Source organism: Python bivittatus, unplaced genomic scaffold (genome assembly GCF_059951505.1).
Source record: "Python bivittatus isolate LINGU-HERP-01145 unplaced genomic scaffold, Pbiv_v1 ctg000370_np1212, whole genome shotgun sequence".
Lineage (NCBI taxonomy): Eukaryota > Metazoa > Chordata > Lepidosauria > Squamata > Pythonidae > Python > Python bivittatus.
This window is the reverse complement of record NW_028277062.1, coordinates 1543306-1563095: the sequence shown is the minus strand read 5'-3', so window position 1 is coordinate 1563095 and position 19790 is coordinate 1543306.

Sequence of the window (19790 nt, the reverse complement as noted above, 5' to 3'; positions counted from 1 at the left end):
CACTGCGCAAAAAGGGGGCAGCTATGACTCCTTGAGCGGTAAGGTCCAAGTTAGGGAAAACAAGCACCGGCATTTCGGGGGCAATGTCAAAGGCAAGCGAGGCGATATAAAAAGATGATAAACATGAGCGGGTAAAGAATAGGTCACGGTCTCGTCCGCAGTCATCTCTACAGAGTGAGGGGACGGGTCCTCATTGGGTAATTCAGCCTTGGGGGTGGGGCTGGCTGCATGCCCCACAATCAGTTTCCCGAATTCTGCTGACTTTGATTAAAGGACCTGCATTGGTTGGCCCAATGAAATCCTTTTGCATTTTGGACAAACGGTCTTAGGCTTGACTGCCTGTTGGGAGGAACTGCGATGTGCGCCCCTCCTGGTGCCCTGCACTGAGATTTGAAATGACCAGGTTTCCCGCAATTGAAGCAATTTCCGGCAGGGCGTGACACAGGAAGTGCGTCTTGTGGCGCGAGGGAGGAAGAAGAAGGCGGAAGCAAGGTTGTGGTAATGGCGGAGGCCAGCGCAGCCATTTTGTGGCTGGTGGTTCCGACAATACGACATGCTTGGAGAAAATCAGCCAGGGTGATGCCAGGTTTGTTAGCTATGGGCTGGAGCACCTTTTGACAGTCCGAATTAGCATTTTCATAAGCCAATTTCATACACAGTTCACCTCTAGCATCTACGTTGTCAATTTGGCGTTCTAATGCAACTTGAAGGCGACTAATAAAGGAAGAATAGTCTTCTGTAGGCGATTGAATTATTTTAGAAAAGGTTTGCAAAGGTTTGCCCTGATTGTCATCAACCTTTCGTAAGGCTGCTAAGGCACAATTTTTAATAATAGGAAAAGCAGCTCTATCGGAGTTTTGCTGTTGTGCAATAGTGCTGACGGTGCCAGTCCCCAGGACATCGTCAGCAGTAACATTTTGAGGAGTCCAGCATTTATGGCAACGGCAGCCTGTTTGCCGTACTCCGAATTCCAAATTACATATTGAGCAGGGGTTAAAATCATGCCAAAAAGCGACTGCCAATCTGCAAGCAGCATTTCCACAGCAGCAGTAGAAAGCGAAGTAAGCAAGCCCATAACATAACGCGACTGCAGGCCATAATCTCTAACAGCACTTTTAATCTCTTTGATTTGTTTGTAATCTATGTGCGTATGCACCGGCTGGCCGGGAGCGCCCGCAGCAGCTCCGGCGGGCACCACCCAGGTCACCGGAAACATTGCACACGCTTCAAGATCCTCAGCAGAGAGTTGACCTGACTGCTGAGCAGTCTGCATAGCTCTGATTATGTGACCCCCCCTTTGAGGTTTTATAGTAAGGTGGGACTTGGAGCCATGGGAGCCGTGGGACCATTGGCTGGATCAAGGCACCCAGAACCTGCTGACATGGGAAGTAAAGTGGCCGGAGAATTTTTAACAGAATCATACGGGGGTGGTATGGGTTCTGCCGGCATTTGGTTTTCGAATTTATGGTGAATCATTAAGCATTCCATGACCACACGCCATGAGGTCAGAATTTGGACCGGGGCCCTAGGGGCCGCGTGGAAGTATTCCCCCAATTTTGTCCATGTGGATATTTTCAGTGACCCTTTTTCAGGGTATGATGGACATTGTTGCCAAATGTAAGACAAAAGGCCAATTAATTCTTTGTTTTTCAAACGGGGGAGGGTTTTGCCTCCGTTTGAAGAAATTTTAGAGGAAGATTCGGTTAATTCCCTCAATTCCTTCAGATGCGCTGTCTGTTGTTGAGAGAATTTTCCGCCCATACTTACGAATATCCAGCCGTGTTTCAGACGGGACGAGTGCACAGCTCCCCTCGAGCGAATAAGTAAGGACGGTCCGAGACGCACCTCGTGAAGTCACGCGATCACGTCGGGGTCACCACAATGCGGCTTTGCAGTCCGCATCAGGGTGGGCCACTCATGGGGTCTCGACAGGCGAGAGTGAAGACAAACACGCAGGTTTTCCTCGAGGTGAGTGAGCCCAGAGCGTGTTCTGAACTACTCTTTTATTGGGTATTACAAGTCAGGAAGCAGGTTGTGGGGGCAGGTTGTGGGGGCATATAGCCTTTTATAGTCATGCAACAGCTTTAAGCAACACTATTGGTTTATTCTATGTTTCCTGTATAGCCTGTCATGGTTATACGTTTCCCTACTTGCTTACGTGGCATCAGGTATTTCTCAAGCAGTGATCGCCTTATCGTGCTTTTAGGTGCTTTTATTATCTGGTACCTTCCCTCATCCTAGGTTTCTGGTTCGTGTGCCGGCCACTGGCCTGTCCACACTGCAGAAGCCTGAATCAAGTTTCTGATAAGCAAGCATTTTATTCCAACACCCTGCAATCATTAACCAAAATAAAACACCATTCCCTCGAGCCAAACTGCAGTCAGTGCCAAGAAAAGTCTTGCATTGTGAAGTTAGTGACTTCCAAGACTACAGTATTTAGAGTCTCCTAAAAATAGACTAAAAATAGGAGAAAAGGAGAAGAGGATGGCAGAGGATGAGATGGTTAGATAGCATCACTGAAGCAATGAGCATGAAACTGAGCAAACTCAGGGAGGCAGTGAAGGACAGGAAGGCCTGGCGCAATATGGTTCATGGGGTCACGAAGAGTCGGACACGATTTAACGACTAAACAACAACAACAAAAAATAGACTTCCATTTGGGTTCAAATGAGCACTAAATTTCTGCAACCTCTCCATAAAAGTTGCAACCTCCTTGTTCCTCTTAAAAGACAGGGAGGTGGTCCTGCTTACATGTTGAACAGGACTCAGGAGACCCAGGTACAAGACCACCCCCAGCCAGAGTCAATCATGGGGGCCTTTGAGGTGAGTCTCTCTTTCTCACCCTGATCAACACTTCAAAGTCACCTCCTCTCACTTGTAGAAATCAAGGGTTAGGGTTAGGGGGGAGAACATCTGGATGAAAAAAATGAAAGAGGAAGAGAGAAAAGACAAGGACATACATACAGTATATCTTTGCTTTAGGAGCTGCAGATACCCAACAGAAACTAAATCGCTGACTTTGATCTTAGCAACTGAGTCATTCCCAAAATTAGAGCAACATCTCCTTTGAAGGAGAGGTGTTTCCCCAAATCTCCCATGTCTTACGTATCTGAATGTTATAGAACTTAACATTTTTATGAGGCAAAGCACTGAAATTTTATACTATAGAAATGAAAATTGAAAGCTGAAGAGGAGAATGAATTTTACTTCTGCTTGGAGTGAAAATAAAAATAAATATGCCGCCGCTTTTCACAAGAGAGGAATGAGCTTTGGATGAAGAAAGAAGTGTTCCCTCCTTCGTTCTCTTGCTGTACTTCAGCTCCTTGGGCTGCTGGAAAAGCAGAGTGCTCAGCTTTGCTTCTCTGTGCATTGGTTAGTGATGGCCTGTTTATTATGTGCTTTCAATTCCTAAACCTGAGGGCTGTTTTCTGGGTCAACGGATTGGAGCAAGAAGGAGCTCTCTTACCAACCACCAAGAACACCACCTGGTTGCTCTGTGGGGAATTGGACCAATATCTTCCATTATCGGATCTTAACAGGCAACGGCAAGTGAACTTCTTCATTGTTTCAGTTGCATTCAGATTTGCAGTGCTGATATTCAAAGTCTTGTTCTGATGCCATTTTTCTAGGATGTGTGAACCTGATTCAGCTTTACAACGGAAACAGAACAGTCCTTTCCCATATCTTTCTGGAACTGAACATTTCATGGATATCCATTCTCCTTGAACAAAGATGACATACGGGGGAGAGACGGCTGGTACGGACAAACCTATCTATGAACCTGAGGAAGGTAAGAGAAGCCATTTAGCCCTTCCTTTTGATCCTCTCCTGGAACCAAATTTCCACTGACCTCTTTCTATTTTTCTGCATAGATTTTTTTACTCAAATTATCTGAAGTCTTCTTAGTTTTATTATTTTTATTTCATTATATTTAGCTATATTCACGTTTGAGGAAAAAATGTACCATAACACCAGGATTTGGGGGAAATATGATATAATGGAAGATTTGCCAGATTTGGTCCATGGACTACTTGGGTCTCTTGACTCTGATATTCTCTTTCGTAGATTCCTTTCTCACACAGGATAAAGAATTGCTTCCTCTTTCTCTGGTGAGGATCACATTTTGCTTCTGCTGATCTCTCTTAAGTTTTAATGTTTTCAAAGCCCTGACAACATGAGTGATAGAGACAGTGATGCAAAATCATGTTAACATTTCTACAATTACTTTTCTCTGGAGGTGATGCCCACCCAAACAGTAATGTTCATTCCTTGATTTTCACAAATGTCAGATTCCTTACAACGGGAGGAGAAATTTGTTTCTTCTACTAACTCTGAAGATTGACCATTGGCATCATCATAATCCCAATGTCAAAGCAGTTCACTTTTTCACCTCTCTTGTGAACAGAAGCAGTTGTGTAATGTTTTTGCAGATGCATCTCCTACCAAAGAAAGGAGTAATCCAGGTGGAATTTAATTATTTTGCTTCTTCAGTGTGGCTGAGTGACGTTTCGCCATAAAGGAAAGAACCTCATCAAGGTGGAACTTAGTGATGCTCAAAAGCCCCTCAGATGTCCAGCAGTGGACAATGCCCACACTAAAGCAAAAAGACGATCAGCAAATGCAAAAGGAGAGGCTGTTCCCTTTGTGCATTTATATTTTGGGTTTGTGTATTGTTTTCCCCTCTCTCTCCTTCATAGGCAGCAACAATCACAGTCTACTTTTGTGTGGCTGCAGAGAAGGTCTGCATAAGAGTGTCTCTTACCTGCTCCCAGGATCATGCACAAAAGAACTGAAAGAGAGAAGAAGAAGGGAAAGTGGATTTAATAGAATACAAAAAATCAGATCTCTGTGCAAAAGTGGGAGTTTCAACTTCCATAATGGGGCATAAAAATATCCTTATGACGCAAACATTAAATTTCTGTAACTTAAAGTAGGGATTTCCAGGGACAGCCACCTGTCCTTACCCTGTTACACAAACAAGGAGCTCCATTTCCCCAACTAATTCCAGCCCTTTTTGAAAGCATGTGGCAGAAGTAATCTTTTTATTAACAACTGGGAAGAAATCTAAGAAGTGGTTCAAAAGTGGTGCCAAACAGGAAGATCCTCTCTATTTCTGGGGGGGGGGGGGGGGGATTTGTTTTGAGCTTCCTCCCTTGGGGGGGACATGGCGTTTGGCCCTGATTCCTTGGGAGGAGGCTGAGGCATGCAGGGACATCCTGCTTCTGGCTGACCCACCATCCCTCCTGCTTCTGTCTCCCACCTCCCAGGAAGACCCTGAAATGTTGACAGTAGACATCTGGGAATCTCCTGCTATGGGGCTTTGGGAGATGGGATATGGGGGCAAGGGTGAGGCTCAGGAGGATGGGAAGTTGGGGGACAAAAAGCAACTTGACAGGCAATTGCACCCCAAAGTCAACTGAAAACATCCCCAGAGAAATGAGAAAGGATTCTCAAGTACTTGGCTTGAGGCTTGATTCTGTCTTGTAGGTGGAAGCTAATAAATCCAATAAATCCAATAGAACTGTATTTGTATGTCTCGTGGAGTTCTTTGGGCTGAACCTGACATCAGTCTCACCAGACTGAATCTAAACTTCCCAAGCCAGCAAGAAAACACTGAGAATTCCTTAGGGTGGTGCCAGTCTCATCCTCTTCACTTCCCATGCTCACTCTGGGGGCTAAGGAAATGCTTATCTCCCTGAGCATGGCCTTCACCAAACCATTCCATCACATTGGCTGAAGGCTCCCCCTGGCAAGATCAGGAGACCAGAGAAAGTGTGACTGATGACTCTGGGCTGTACAACACCTTAATCACCAAAGTCAACAACTAAATCTTCTGCCGTGAGTGGATTCAGCAAATGAGATGCTGCCATGAAGGAGGAGGAAGGGGTCCTCTGCCATCCATGTCCTGGCTGTTGGGAATTGTAAGGGTTACCCAACCCATCCTTATCACGACCTAGAATTAGCATGGAGAAGAGAAAGTGGGAATCTTCAAGGGCCCAGGAATGTTTTCTCTCTGAAGTTCAACTGTTCTGACGTCTTCAGTTCTCATTAGTTTGAAAGGAGCAGGAGGGAGAAAAGGAAGGCTTCTTACACACAATGGCCTTCACTGCAAGACACAAGATGACCCCTTTCTTCTCTGCTTTCTGGCTCCGACTTTCTTTTTTATTGACTCTGAAGCTGTATTGTGGGTTTCCTTCTGGGTGTTTGTGATGGGAAGAAGAGAGAGGCTGCATTGCATTCCCCCCAAATGCTCTTTCATGAAGATGTCACTGAATCATGAGATACAGGGGCAGAATGGATGTGGAGGGCAGAAAAATGCACTGGTTGCTCATATTTGTCCCAGCAGTGTGGTGTAGTGGATAGACTAGGAGTGGGGAGAGTCAGTTCCTCTGCACTTGGGTCTTTATAAAGATAGAGCTAAGCTTCAATAAGAGGAAGCTACAGAACAATTTCATCAAGATCTTTGCTTGTCTGTGGAAGAGCTGCATCAAGTAATATTTCCTATGCAACACCCTGTGACTCTCCCTGAGAGGAGATTGGTCCCAATGAATACCATTGAAGGAAGAAGAAAGCCTATAGGTTTCTCTGATTTTCAGAGAAGGATCTGGAGGAGAAGGATATGAGAGTAAAGTAATCAGTTCTAGGTTGCAGGAGAGGAAAAGAATCAAGTTTATATCAGAGGGAAAAAGAAGGCGGTCCCAAACCTGCCATCCAAGTGATGGTCTTCATGTTCAGGAGTCCTTGGGAAGCTGGAGTTTGGCTTCTCCATCATTCTCTCCTTCCTTTCCCTGAGAGATTGAGAGCTGCACCTTCTCTTGATTCAGTCCTTCAACAGCAACAGCCAAAGAAGGAACTGCGTCATCCCACCGAGGACGTCACAGCCACGCCCCCAGCCCAGGATGCGGCTCTGCTGCCAGGCCTTCTTCACCACACCAAAGCAAAGCAAAGCACAGCACCACAACAGCTCACTGCACCCGTCCTCCTGGCCTCTCTTGCCCCCAAAGAGAAGTCAAGGTAAAATAGCCATCTGGTGAGGTGGGAGGTGAGAAATGCATTTTCATAGTGGAGCCATAGACATATACAATAAAACAAATAATAAAGCATTAAATGAAGAAGAATTTAAATCTGCAAAAGATCAGTATGTTCTGCTAAAACAGTTCTGAAAATTATTGGTTGTGTCTAAAACATCAGGATGATTATCATAACTGTGATGTGTTTGAAGGGCACCTAAACCATCAACTCATTTCAATAAGGAGTTAAAATTTGTTCCTAGGATGTATATTAGACATCTCCAAGAACTCCAAATTAGGGGACAGAATAACATAGACCCGTAAATTAACAGCAGATATTCTTCTAAAATATATCAAGTACATATTTTATTTTGGTTTGATATTCACAGTAGAATGGATGTGGTATTCCAAAATTTATTCTCAACGAAATCCTAACTCACAAACTCAGAAAAGGAGGCTTTTCCACTGTGCATCCATATTTTGGGTTTTATTTTGCCTTTTCTCTTCAATTAATCTTTATTGAAGATCCCAACCCACTATTGGGGGCCAACACGCAACCTCCAGCCATCAAAAAACAGAAGGAGAAAAACAGGCAACGTGGTCCTAATAAAAATGAAAACTCAGATCGCTGTGAAAAAATAGTGAGGAGGCTTTATTTATTTATTTATTTATTTATTTATTTATTTATTTATTTATCACATGTATATAGCCACCCATCTCATATAAGGTGACTCTGGGTGGTGTACAACAATTAAAAAAATAAATCCAGTGGTACCTTGGGATACAAACGCCTCTACTAACGAACTTTTCGGGTTGCGACCAGCTCCGGCCACAAAAGTTTACCTCGATGTGCGAACTCCGCCTCGGGGTACGGTCATTTTTCCACCCTGACACGTGGTCCGCGGCCATTTTTCCACCCCTGACACGTGGTCCATGGCCATTTTTCCGCCCCTGACATGTGGTCCGTGGCCATTTTCCTGCCCCGCCACGCAGCGCTCGGCCATTTTCCCGCCCCTGATGCATGGTCCGCAGACGCCAGAATGGATTAATGGTAATTACATTGAACCTTATGGGAAAATTTGCTTCGGGGTGTGACCAAATTCGGAGGGCGGAACGGATTAACCAGATTTACATTGAACCCTATAGGGAAATTTGCGTCGGGTTACGACCAACTCGGGATACGCCCAGAGTCACGGAACGGATTAAGTTCGTATCCCGAGGTACCACTATACATAAAAACAATTACACAAAAAAAACTGTAAAAACACACAAAACAGGAGGTGATAAAATTAATAAGGGAGCTGTCATAAAATCTCCCCACTCCCTTGGGAGCCCCAGGCCTGATCCCGTAGCCAAGTCTTGAGGGACTTAAGGAACGTTAAGAGGGATGGAACTAATCTCACTTCCGGGGGGAGAAGATTCCGCAAGGTGGGCGCCACAGCAGAGAAGGCTCACCTCCTGGGAACTGCCAAATGTAATTCTGTAGCAGACGGGATCCACAGCATGCCTTCTGTGCCAGATCTGATGGGGCGGGCAGATGTAATCGGGGAGAGGCGGTCCCTCAGGTAACCCAGCCCCATCCCATGAAGGGCTTTAAAGGTCAAAACCAGTACCTTGAATTGGACCCGGAAGCAAACTGGCAACCAGTGCAGCTCGTGAAGCAGAGGTGTAACGTGTACCACCCTAGGGGCACACATACCTGCCCACGCCGCTGCATTTTGCACCAGCTGAAGCTTCAGGGTACTACTAAAAGGGCAGCCCCATGTAGAGTGCATTACAAAAATCCAACCAGGAGGTGACCAGGGCATGAGTGAGAGTGATCTAGGAATGGGTGCAACTGGCACATAACACAAAGCTGTGCAAAGGCCCTCCTAGCCACGACTGCCACCTGCTCTTCAAGCAGGAGTCGTGAGTCCAGGGGGACCCCCAGATTGTGCCCAGGGTCTGTCTGGGGCAGTGCAACCCCATTCAGTACCAAAGATGGCATAACTCTACCACTAGAAGGCCCCAGAACCCATAGCCACTCAGTCTTGCCAGGGTTCAGTTGAAGCCTGTTGTTCCCCATCCAGACGCTCACAGCCTCCAGGCACCGGGATAAGACATTCACAGCATCGCTTAATTCGCCAGGGGCAGAGACGTATAATTGGGTATCATCAGCATACTGATGATACCTCACCCCATGGCGATGGATGAGCTCACGCAGCAGCCTCATGTAGATGTTAAATAGGAGGGGGGAGAGCACCAAACCCTGTGGCACCCCACAAAACAAAACGGGCTGATAGCGGGGTCTCTCCTCCCCAGCCACCACCGACTGGAATCAGCCCTGGAGGAAGGATTTGAACCAGCACGACACAGTGCTGCCCACCCCCAGTCCTCTGAGCCGATACAGAAGAATACCATGGTTGATGGTGTTGAAAGCCACTGAGAGGTCAGGTCACGCAAGGATAGGTGCACAACCCCCATCCCGCCCTCGCCAGAGATCATCCAAAAGCGCGACCGATGCGGTTTCCATCCCATACCCAGGCCTGAATCCTGAATGAAAGGGATCTAGATAATCTCCTTATTAGCTAGGAGACCAAGCTAGTGTTACAAGAACAATGCACCAAAGGCTGGGCACCTCTTTCAATGGTTTCCAACAAACTTGGACACAAACACACCAACAAGGAAATAGCACCGTATCTTCCCTCCCACACTTTAGAGAGTTAATATGAAGCTGCAAAAGGATGAAGGTTCTGTGAGATACCAGATGAAAGAGACATTTCAGTGTGGAAAAGGGTCTCTAAACTAGGCCTCATTGTAGTTGTTTGATGCATCAGGTCTGTCTCTCTCCATGTCCAAATGAAGGACTCTTTCCTGGCCTCTATTCAGGGTTTTCTGGATGAAACATGATCAAGATTTGAGCTGAAAGACGTCAACAGCTTAGATCTAGACAAACAGATAACCAAGATCAATTGCAGCATACAGCCACCCCAAAAGATTATCTTTGACCAATATATGAAAATGCCAATTCTGAAGGAGACAAAGCCAAAAAGTGCATTGCGCACAGAACGAGAGGTTCAAAGCTGGAACAGACGTCTTCCCCGCAGGCTCCAGTCTACAAAGAGACAGAACTGAGACTCATAGAATAGGATGGTGCAGAAGACTTTCCCCTATTTGATTTGCTTTCTCTCCTGCCACAAATAGTAGCTGAACTGCACCTAATCATTCTTTTGAGGCTGATTTCCATATCTCTGCCCAAGAAGAGACTGCACCAAGAGAGACACATGAAGAGGTTGGGGAAGGTTGTCTATAAAGATTCTTGGTGTGAGGAAGAGGAATCGCTCCCAATCAGAAGCTACGTTTTGCTGCAATCAGGGGATTATTTTGCCACTCCTTTTTGGGTTGAAACATAATGTCACTGTACACTATCCCCCCCTCTTCCTCTCGTGTGCAATGGTTCTCCATAGTTGGTCCAGGAGGAGAAGGAGTGAAGGAGTGAATCTGGACATGGCTGTAGGTGACCTCGGAGTGCTGTGAAAAGAAAGGGAAACAGAGGATATTGCTCACACACTGAATCTGCCTGTAGCTCAGGACCCCACTGAGAGCAATGCCTTCCTCCATCATTTTACAACATGTTTAGACATAAATAAGGTTGACTTGTGAGGTATAAGGTCAGAGAGTTTGTAGAAACTAAAATAGAAATGGAATGGTAGAAAGGTTGTCAGCCCATCAAGGAAAAGAAGGAGTGACCCTTTGGCATCAGACCTGATCTAGTCTAGTTCCCTGTTTTAGATTACAGAGGGTGAAGACATGCTCCTGAGAAACCCACAGGGACATACTCCCCAAACCCTGCATTAATGGCCTCTAAGATACTTAGTGTTCTTGAATATATCTTTCTCCTTGTATGTTTGCGTGGGCTTTGAGGCCATTTAATTTCTTGGCCAGCACAACTCATTTGTTAGGTGGAAGGCCATAAAGACAATTATCTTCCCCCATTTCTTAAAGTAAGATATGGGGGTATGAGAACTCGTAAGTGCTTAGACTGAAGCAAAACAGTCAAGAAATGTAGAGTGGGTGTTCACAGAGATCAAGACAAATGATGTCATAGAAGGTAAATCCTGCTTGAATTTAAGGGTTAGAGTTAAGCCATCTACTAACATGATATCAATATGGTTCAGGCACTCTAAATCCATCCGCATCACTCTCATTTCTATACAACAGTTGGATGACTCTGGGGGAAACCATAAGTCAATAGTAGGGATTCCATGAACCTGGTTTAACTCTCCAGTGTAAACAGATCTTCCCTGCACACACTGATTTAAATCACTCATGAATCCCACTAGTTACCTTGACAGGTGAGGGAGCAGCTGCTGTTGCTGCTTGAGGCTCCCTCGTTCCAAGATCATCTCCTTCCTCTCTCTTTTCCTCCAGCTGAAATTGTTCCTGGGACGGTGAGTCTTCCAAGGCAGCAAGAAAAAGAAAGAGAGAAATGAGGTTGCTTCCCTCCATCTTCCCCAGTTATAGTCTGCCCATCCCGCCCAACCCCAGGCCATGGCTCTCCTTTCCAACATCCCCAGGAGATCTCTCAGTTTATCTCACTGACCACAAGCACCCACCTCTGACTGCAGGTAAGGGGAGCATTGAACCCAAACCGCTTCACTTACTGCTCTTTTTCTTCCAGCAACAAAAGGCAAATGGAAGCCACAGCATTATGGAAGGAACCGCCAACCAGGCGTATCTCCACATAGGATCTGACTGTTTGGTCCAGACTGCTTAGGCGCAAAAAGAAGAAGGATGATTTAGCATTTCTTGGGAAAATATCTTTACCCTGCCCTGTTCTTCAAATTTTAGATCCTGTTGAAAACATTGTTTAACATGAAATAGACACCTTCTTGCATGAAAGTCAGTTCTAGATTCTTCATGGACTTATCCATGGAGTTTATTTAGCAACCCCGCAGAACCCCTTTCCCCTTGCCCTTCCCTAGGTTTTTCTTTTTCCTAGCCTACGGTGGTGGGATTTTCTGGTGGTCTCACATCCAAGTATTAATCACATCCAACCTTCTGGCTCACCTGTGACATTCACCCCTTGGCTCCAAGAAGACATGATCCATTGACTGCTTCTCTTTTCTTCATAGCTGCAAGCAAATTCCCCGCTGTGGTTGGACTTGGCATGCAGGATTCTCAGAGAGGCATTTTGAAGAGGATCTGTGGGTGCCCTGGAACTTTCCAGAAGCCATTCAAAGCTGGAGGTGATCTCCACCCCGTCCTTGTAGAAATGGAACTCCTTCTCTGTGTTTCCTCCTTCAGCTGAGCAGAAGAACAGCAGGGAGTCACCTTCCTTCACTCTCTGGGACAAAGGATCCACTCTCAGCAGCGGGGAAGGGAGGACATCTGTAAGAAAGATTCAGAAGGGAAATACTGAGCTCTGCTCTGAAGCAGAGATCTTTCCTGAAATCTTCCACATTACCTCCTTGAACCTAAGATATCATTTCTAGGAGGCAAAGCAGTGATATTTCAGAGGCCGGAAGTTATAATAGAAAACCAGAGAGGAAAATGAATTTTTCTTTAGCTGGGAGTGAAAATAATACAAAAACCTACCCCTCTCACACAAGAGAAATGAGTCTTAGATGAAGAAATAAAAATCCTCTCCTTCCCTCTCTCGCTGTACTTCGGCTCTTTTCGCTTCTAGAAAACCACAGTGCTCAGCTTTGCTTTCTTGTTGATTCATTATGGGTAAGATGTTTATTGTGCATTTTCTTGTTTTGAGGGGAAGGCAGCCGTCTGTGTCACTGCTTTCTACACAACAATAGCCAACAATAACCAGAAAAGGCCACCTGGTTGCTTCTTGGAAAAGTGGACCTTTTGCTGGTGAGTTTCTCTCCCATAAAGGCAAGGAAATCTTTCTTCTGAGTTCGGATGTCTAGTGGAGGGATTCAAGGGGCTTTCTGACTGAAATGGACATCTGAAGGGTTGGCTGAATGTTGCCCTCCCCACTATCCCTCTGGGAGACAGCACTTCTTCTTTTTTTATAAGAACTCCAGGCTACTCCTGAGAAGCTGGGAGAAAGAGGGACTGACCATGCAAAGCTGTACAGGTGAAAGGCTGCAGCTGCCCAGGATTGGGGCCTCTGACAGCCACAGCCAGGGAAGGAGCCGGGTCTTCTTCGCCAAGGACTCCTCACTCACATTCCCAGCCAAGGCCCAGCTCTCCTTCTGGGCCTCCTTCACCACACCAAAGCTTTTTTCTCTACCGCAGGTCCCACCCTCCTGACCCTCTTCTACGAAAGAGTATTTTGAAAAGAGAAGAGGCCATCCTAGGAGGCTGAAGCTGAGAAAGTCACCCAAAGCCATGCAAAAGCATCTGGGCCCCTTTCTCCCCCTAAGCCAGGGGTCTTCGTGATGGAGCCAGTGAGAACTGCCTCCCACTTTGGACCCAGGGAAAGCCTGGAAACCACTTGGCTGGGTGGATTCAGACGGGCCAGAGAAAGGCTCAGGCAGAATAGACTGTGCCCCACTTAACAGGAAGTAATTGGAGACCAGTCCCAGCAATCCTTCTCTCAGATTCTCTGCCCATCAGCCCACTTTTTCAGTGTTCAAGCCTTCAAATAAAGGAAAAGCACATCTCTGTAATTCATAGCACAGAAGACGAAATATTCCACACAAGAGTGGAGAAGGCATCATTTTATCTGTAACTGCTCTCACAATGGAGTCACAGACATAATATCCCATCTGGGATATATTTTGTTTGCTGGATTAATTTTGAAAACTTTATTGTGCATTCTCATGGGTTGAGCATTAGCGCTGCTTTTGGTGTGAATATATCTCGGCAATAAATATTCATCATACCAATGACTGAGAAGACCAGCTGGTCAGTACTGTGAGAAGAAGACTGTCCAGGTTTTCCCCTGTAGCTGCATGTACATATCATCTTTGTTTGGTCTGAGTTCAGATCTGCAGTCATGAGATTGATGATATTTTTCTCCTGATACTTATATTGGATGGGTACACCTGATTCATCATTGCAGTAGAATAAGAACCATTCTGCCTGAGATCCTTCTGGGATGGAGCATTTTAAGGAAATCCATTCTCCTTGAACAAAGACGGTGTATGGGACAGATGAGGTCAACCTGGGGGCTGGTAGGAATGAACCTGTCCGTGAACATGAGGAAAGAAAGAGAAACTATTTAGTCCTTCCTTCTGACCTCCTCCTGGAACCAAATCTGTATACCAAAAGGTCCACCCCAAGTTCCCAGAAACCATCAAGCTCAGAGAACAAAAACCCAAGACTTCCACTCTAACTTAGCTACTGATAATCTCTGTTGTTGTTTTAATCTGCGCTCAGTCGTTACCGACTCTGCAGTGACTGCTTGGACGAGTCCTTGCAGTTTTCAAGGCAAGGTGTTTCGGAAGTGGTTTGCCAGAGCCTCCTTCCTAGAGCAGAGCCCAGCTGGCGAGCGCAGGAGGCGGAGTTTCCGTTGCTTTGCGCCCTTTTCGGGCGAGCGCGGTTTCGCGCTTACCGGCAACTGCTCCTGACTCCTTTTGCAAGGCGCTGCCAGCATTTTTCCTCCCACCGGAGTGAGAGTACCCATTTATCTACTCACGTGAGTTTTCGAACTGTTGGGTTGACAGGAACTGGGGAGGAAACAGGAGCTCACCCTGTTAACGTGAAGGCTGGACTCGAACCGCTGAAGCGTCGACCATTTCTGGCCGGCAACTGTCAGCGTCATTAAGCCGCTGCGCCACCACATCCCCCACTGATAATCTCTGCTTTTGTGCTATTAAGTACACCGAGATTCCCCCATGTTTCTCTCATGTTATTTCCAATTATGCCACCTAATTTGTCTCATCTTTCTGGAATGGTTTATTTGAGTTTATTTGAGATCCTCTGGATTCAGATTCCTTTCACCTCAGAATATCATCCTCTGATGGAAAAACTGAATGCAGCTAGTGAGCAATATCTGCACTCCCATGTTAATTCTCAGCAGGACAATCTTTCTGACTTATCTGTAGCTCAGCTTGCTGCTGGCAACCCTGTGGGGTCTTCTTCTGGCTTGTCCACTTTCCAAGCTGTTTCTAGGCTCCATCACCACCACCACCTTTTCCCTTGGAAGAAACAACCCTCTCTGCTGCTTCAAAGCTCGGGTTTCCTACAAGAACTGCCAATCAGTCAGCTCCTCTGCAAGGAACAGCCCGCTATTACTGTGGGGGATTGTCTCTATTTTCCTCCGCACTTCCATCCTCCTCTCACCCTTCTAAGCATTTAGAAGCCACCTTTATCAGTCCCCACCCCAATGGCATGTCAGAGTGGCCCTGTTCTCTTTGGCTTCCAGCCACTGGCCTGGAGGAAGGTCGACCCAGGAATTCCTCACTCCTAGCTCTTCTGGACCACCCTCCTCCATGCTCTCTGGGCTCTGCAGACCCTCCTCCTGTTTCTACTGGGGAGAAGAGAAACTCAAGGTAGATGTATTTTGGACTAGTCCATCTTTGATTCACCATAAAGGCTACCTTGATGCCAGCAGAAGGATGTTTCAAGGATACTCCATCTGGTAAAAATAGCTATTAGTGCTTCAGTTAACCAATTCAGGAGATAATCAAAGGAAAGCCATTAAGTCTCCCTGCCTTGGGTCTTCAGGAAGGCTGAGGGACGTGTCTCCAGAAAGGGAGACACTTCATCCAGGTGGGGTGCAGCCATGTTCAGGTGCCTCCTGAAGAATCAAGGAAGACCGGATTCCTGCACTGAGCTAAGCCAAGCAGAAAAGCACAGCAGACCCAGAGAGACGGGCTTTTCTCCTTGTGCATCTCTCTTTGGGCTTTCGGTTTCATTTTGCCCTCTCTCCTTCACAGGCTGCAACGATCGCAGTCTACATTTGAGTGGCTGCAGGCCAGGTCTGCACGAGGGTCTCTTACCTGCTCCCAGGGTCATCCACGGAAGAACTGAAAGAGAGAAGAAGGAGGGAAATTGGAGTTAATAGAACACAAAAACTCAGATTTCTTCACAAAAGTGGCAGTCTGTCCTTCCAATCAGAGGTTCCTGGAAGGACTGAAAGAAGAAAACCAAATAGGGGAACAGAAACACATGAGAACGTTGAAGAGCAAAACATATTGTAGTAAAGAAAAAGTGTGGATGAAAAGTTGATTTATAATCAAGTTACAAGCTGATTCAAAGGATTATTGAGAAAGAGTGAGAAAGCCCGTATCAAACATGATGGAAGAGTGTGAAGAGAAAGGAAAGAGATTGTGAAAATTAAAGCCCTTAAATTCTGGGGAAAAAGAGGGGACAATTTTAGGCAGCATAGAAGTTTAAGATTTGAAATTATAACACAGAAGTGTCTCCAGGACCGAGGTTATACTGTATATGCCCTCGTGTCCCGGAAATTCCTGGAGTGGCAGCATTTAGAAAATAAAAATTAATATCAAAATGCATTGAGGGAAAGAGTAGATAAAAGTTTGCTTTATTTGAGAGTCACAACCTTATTCAAACCATTGCAAAAAAAGGTAGAAACCATAGTGGCATGAGAAGTTGCAAAACTAACTAAAAAATCTTGTATTATGAAAGAAAACATCAACTGTTTTACACCTCATATAAACTGAAGGTCTCTTTTTTTTTTTAACAAACTGTCTTGAGGACTGGGGTAACACATGTCCCAATGTCCCCAAATTAAATTGAAATCAAGCGATTTCCAGAGGCAGCCACCTTACAGTCCTAGAACCCAAAAAAGACTGAGAAGGAGCTCCCTTCCCACTAATAATTGCACATATTTTTGAAAGCACAAGGAAGAAACAATGCTTCTATTAAAGAATTGGGGACAAAATCTAAGAAGTGGTTGAAAAGTGGTGCCAGAAAGGAGGAACCTCTCCATTTCGTGAATTGGCTTTGAGCTTCCTCCCCAGGTAGAAGAGAAGGTGAGCCAGATCCTCCTGGGGGGCCGTGGCATTTGGTCCTGACTGCCTGGGGGGAGGCTGAGGGGTGCAGGGGTGTCCTGCCTCTGGCTGCGCAACTGTCCCTCCTGCTTCTGCCTCCCTCCTCCCAAGAAGACCCAGAAAAGTTGACAGGAGACATCAGGGAGGCTTCTGCTCTGGGCTTTGTCAGACGGGAATTATGTGTAGGAGGCAGGCTCAGGAGGATGGGAAGTTGGGGGACAAAGTGCCAAATGAAGGTAGTGGTACCCCAAAGTCAACTGAAAACATCCCCAAGAGAAAGGAGAAAGGATTCTCAAGTACTTGGCTGAAGACTCCCCCTTGCAAGATCAGGAGACCAGAGAAAGTGTGACTGATGACACTGGCCTGTGCAACACTTTCATCACCAAAGTCCTCAACTGAATCTTCTTCCCTGGATGGATTCCCCAAATGAGATGCTGCCATGGAGGAGCAGGAAGGGGTCCTCTGCCACCCATGCCCTGGCCACTGGAGCTACCCGCCCATTCTGAGCATTGCCTGGAGTGTAGCTGAAGAGGAGCAGGAGGGAGAAAAGGAGGGCTTCTCACGCACAACACCCTTCCCTGCGAGACACGGGATGGCCCCTTTTCTTCTCTGCTTTGTGGCTCTGACTTCCTGTCTCTTTCATTGACTCTGAAGCTGCTATTTTGGGTTTCTTTCTGAGTGTTTGTGATGGGAGGAAGAGAGAGGCTGAGTTGCATTCCCCCACCATACTCTTTCATGAAAATGGCAGTGAGTCATATATATATAATTTTTATTGAAACTTTTGAATAAGAAGATAAAAACAAAAACAAAATAATATCAACTAAGAAAAAAAAGGGGGGGAAATCAAAGAAAAAATAAAAAGTGCAAGATAAAAGTTGAAGAAAAATAGAAAAGAAAGAAAAAAGATATTGTATAAAGAAGTGGCTTCCAATATTCTTCACGGCAATTATAATTACAAATATATTTTAACCTCTCACTCTCAAGCAGTGCTTCTCAACCTTGGCCACGTGAAGATGTGTGGACTTCAACTCCCAGAATTGAAGTCTGGCTAGGGAATTCTGGGAACTGAAGTCCACACATCTTCACGTGGCCAAGGGTGAGAAACACTGCTCTAAAGTTACATCATATTACTTTTCTTTTTACAAACTATCCTTATCTAATCATCGGCACCATAAATCACACATTCATTTGTGTCATTTTTACACAAAAAGTTCATCAGAGGCTTCCAGTCATCAATAAATGGAGATGTCTTTTCTCTAATCAAAGAAGTCAATTTATCCATTTCAGCTAAATCTGTCAACTTCACCAACCATTCCTCCACAGAGGGAAGTGTCAAATCTTTTCATCTCTGTGCATATAATAATCTCATCGCAGTAATCATATTTTGAAATAATGTTCCATGTTTTTTTCCTAACGGTTTATCCATTAGTCCTAAAATGAAAAGTTTTGCTTCAATTGAATGTTGATCATTAAAATCCTCTGTATCAAAGTATGAATTTGAATCCAATATTTTTAGCTTTTTTACATTTCCACCAAGCATGATAAAATGTCCTTTCATGTTGTTCACATTTCCAACATACATTTGAAGCGCCTTCATACATTCTCAATAGTTTATCTGGTGTCATGTACCAACGATACATCATTTTATAAATATTCTCTTTCAGATCATAACACAATTTATATTTCAGCCCTTTTAACCACATGTTTTCCGACTGATCCATCTTTACATTATAACCAAAATTCTTAGCCCACTTTAACCTGTTCTTCCCTTCAAATTTCAACAAAAGTTTATATATTTTAGCAATTCATGTTCATCATCAGTACACCACTGTATTTCAAATTCTATCTTACTTTGCTCCATGGCTTAAGTCTTTTTATCCATTTTAAATATTTCAGGTAACTGTTACTGGGAAAATCATTGACAGCAATATTGCTCTCTTGATGTAATTTTACATTCCCCTTGATAGTTTTCCATTAAGTTCCACTACATCAATCATTTGTCTTTGCCAGTTCTCTTCTGTAAGATGCTTCTTGAGCTGAGATCCATAAAGGCATTTTCAAGCACAACCCGGTTTTATATCTATTCCACATGCCTAATAACATGATTTTAAAAGTTCACATTAATTTTAACTTTATTGTACCATAAATATCCATGCCATCCAAACTTCAGGTCATGATATTCTGACTGTAAAGGTCTCTTGTTTCTCAGCAGCATCCATTCCTTCATCCAGACTCAAACGCTAAGCAGCAAAATACAGTTTCAAATCTGGTAAACCCAATCCTCCTCTTTCCTTTGTATCTCGTAACACTTTATGTTTAACTTATGGTTTTACCCTATGCCATATAAATTTAGATATGTCTTTTGCCATTGTTTAAGTGGTACATCTCTTATCAAAACAGGTATTGTCTGAAACAGAAACATCATTCTTGGCAAAACATTCCTTTCTAGCACAGAATTTCTCCCAAAAACTGAAAATTTTAATTTCTCCCCTCTTAACATATCCTTCTCAATTTCATGTCTTGATGTTGAAGCTGCTATTTTGGGTGTTTGGTGGGAGGAAGAAAGCGGCTGGATTGTATTCCCCCCAAATGCTCTTTCATGAAAATGGCAGTGAATCATGAGAGCTGGGCTAGAACTGATGTGGGGGGCCTGGAAAGTGCCCTGTTGCTCCGATTAGTCTCACCAATCCATACACCGCTTTGGTGTCATGGTTAAGGCATTGGATGAGGAGTGTGGAGACTCAAGATCCTGAGTATGTTCAGCTCACTTTCTAACTGGACAGCAGTGAGTTCACTCAGCCAAACACACCACACAGGACAGTTTTTCTGGGCATGACAGCAGGAAGGAGCAACATGACCTCCAGAATGAATGGCAGGATAT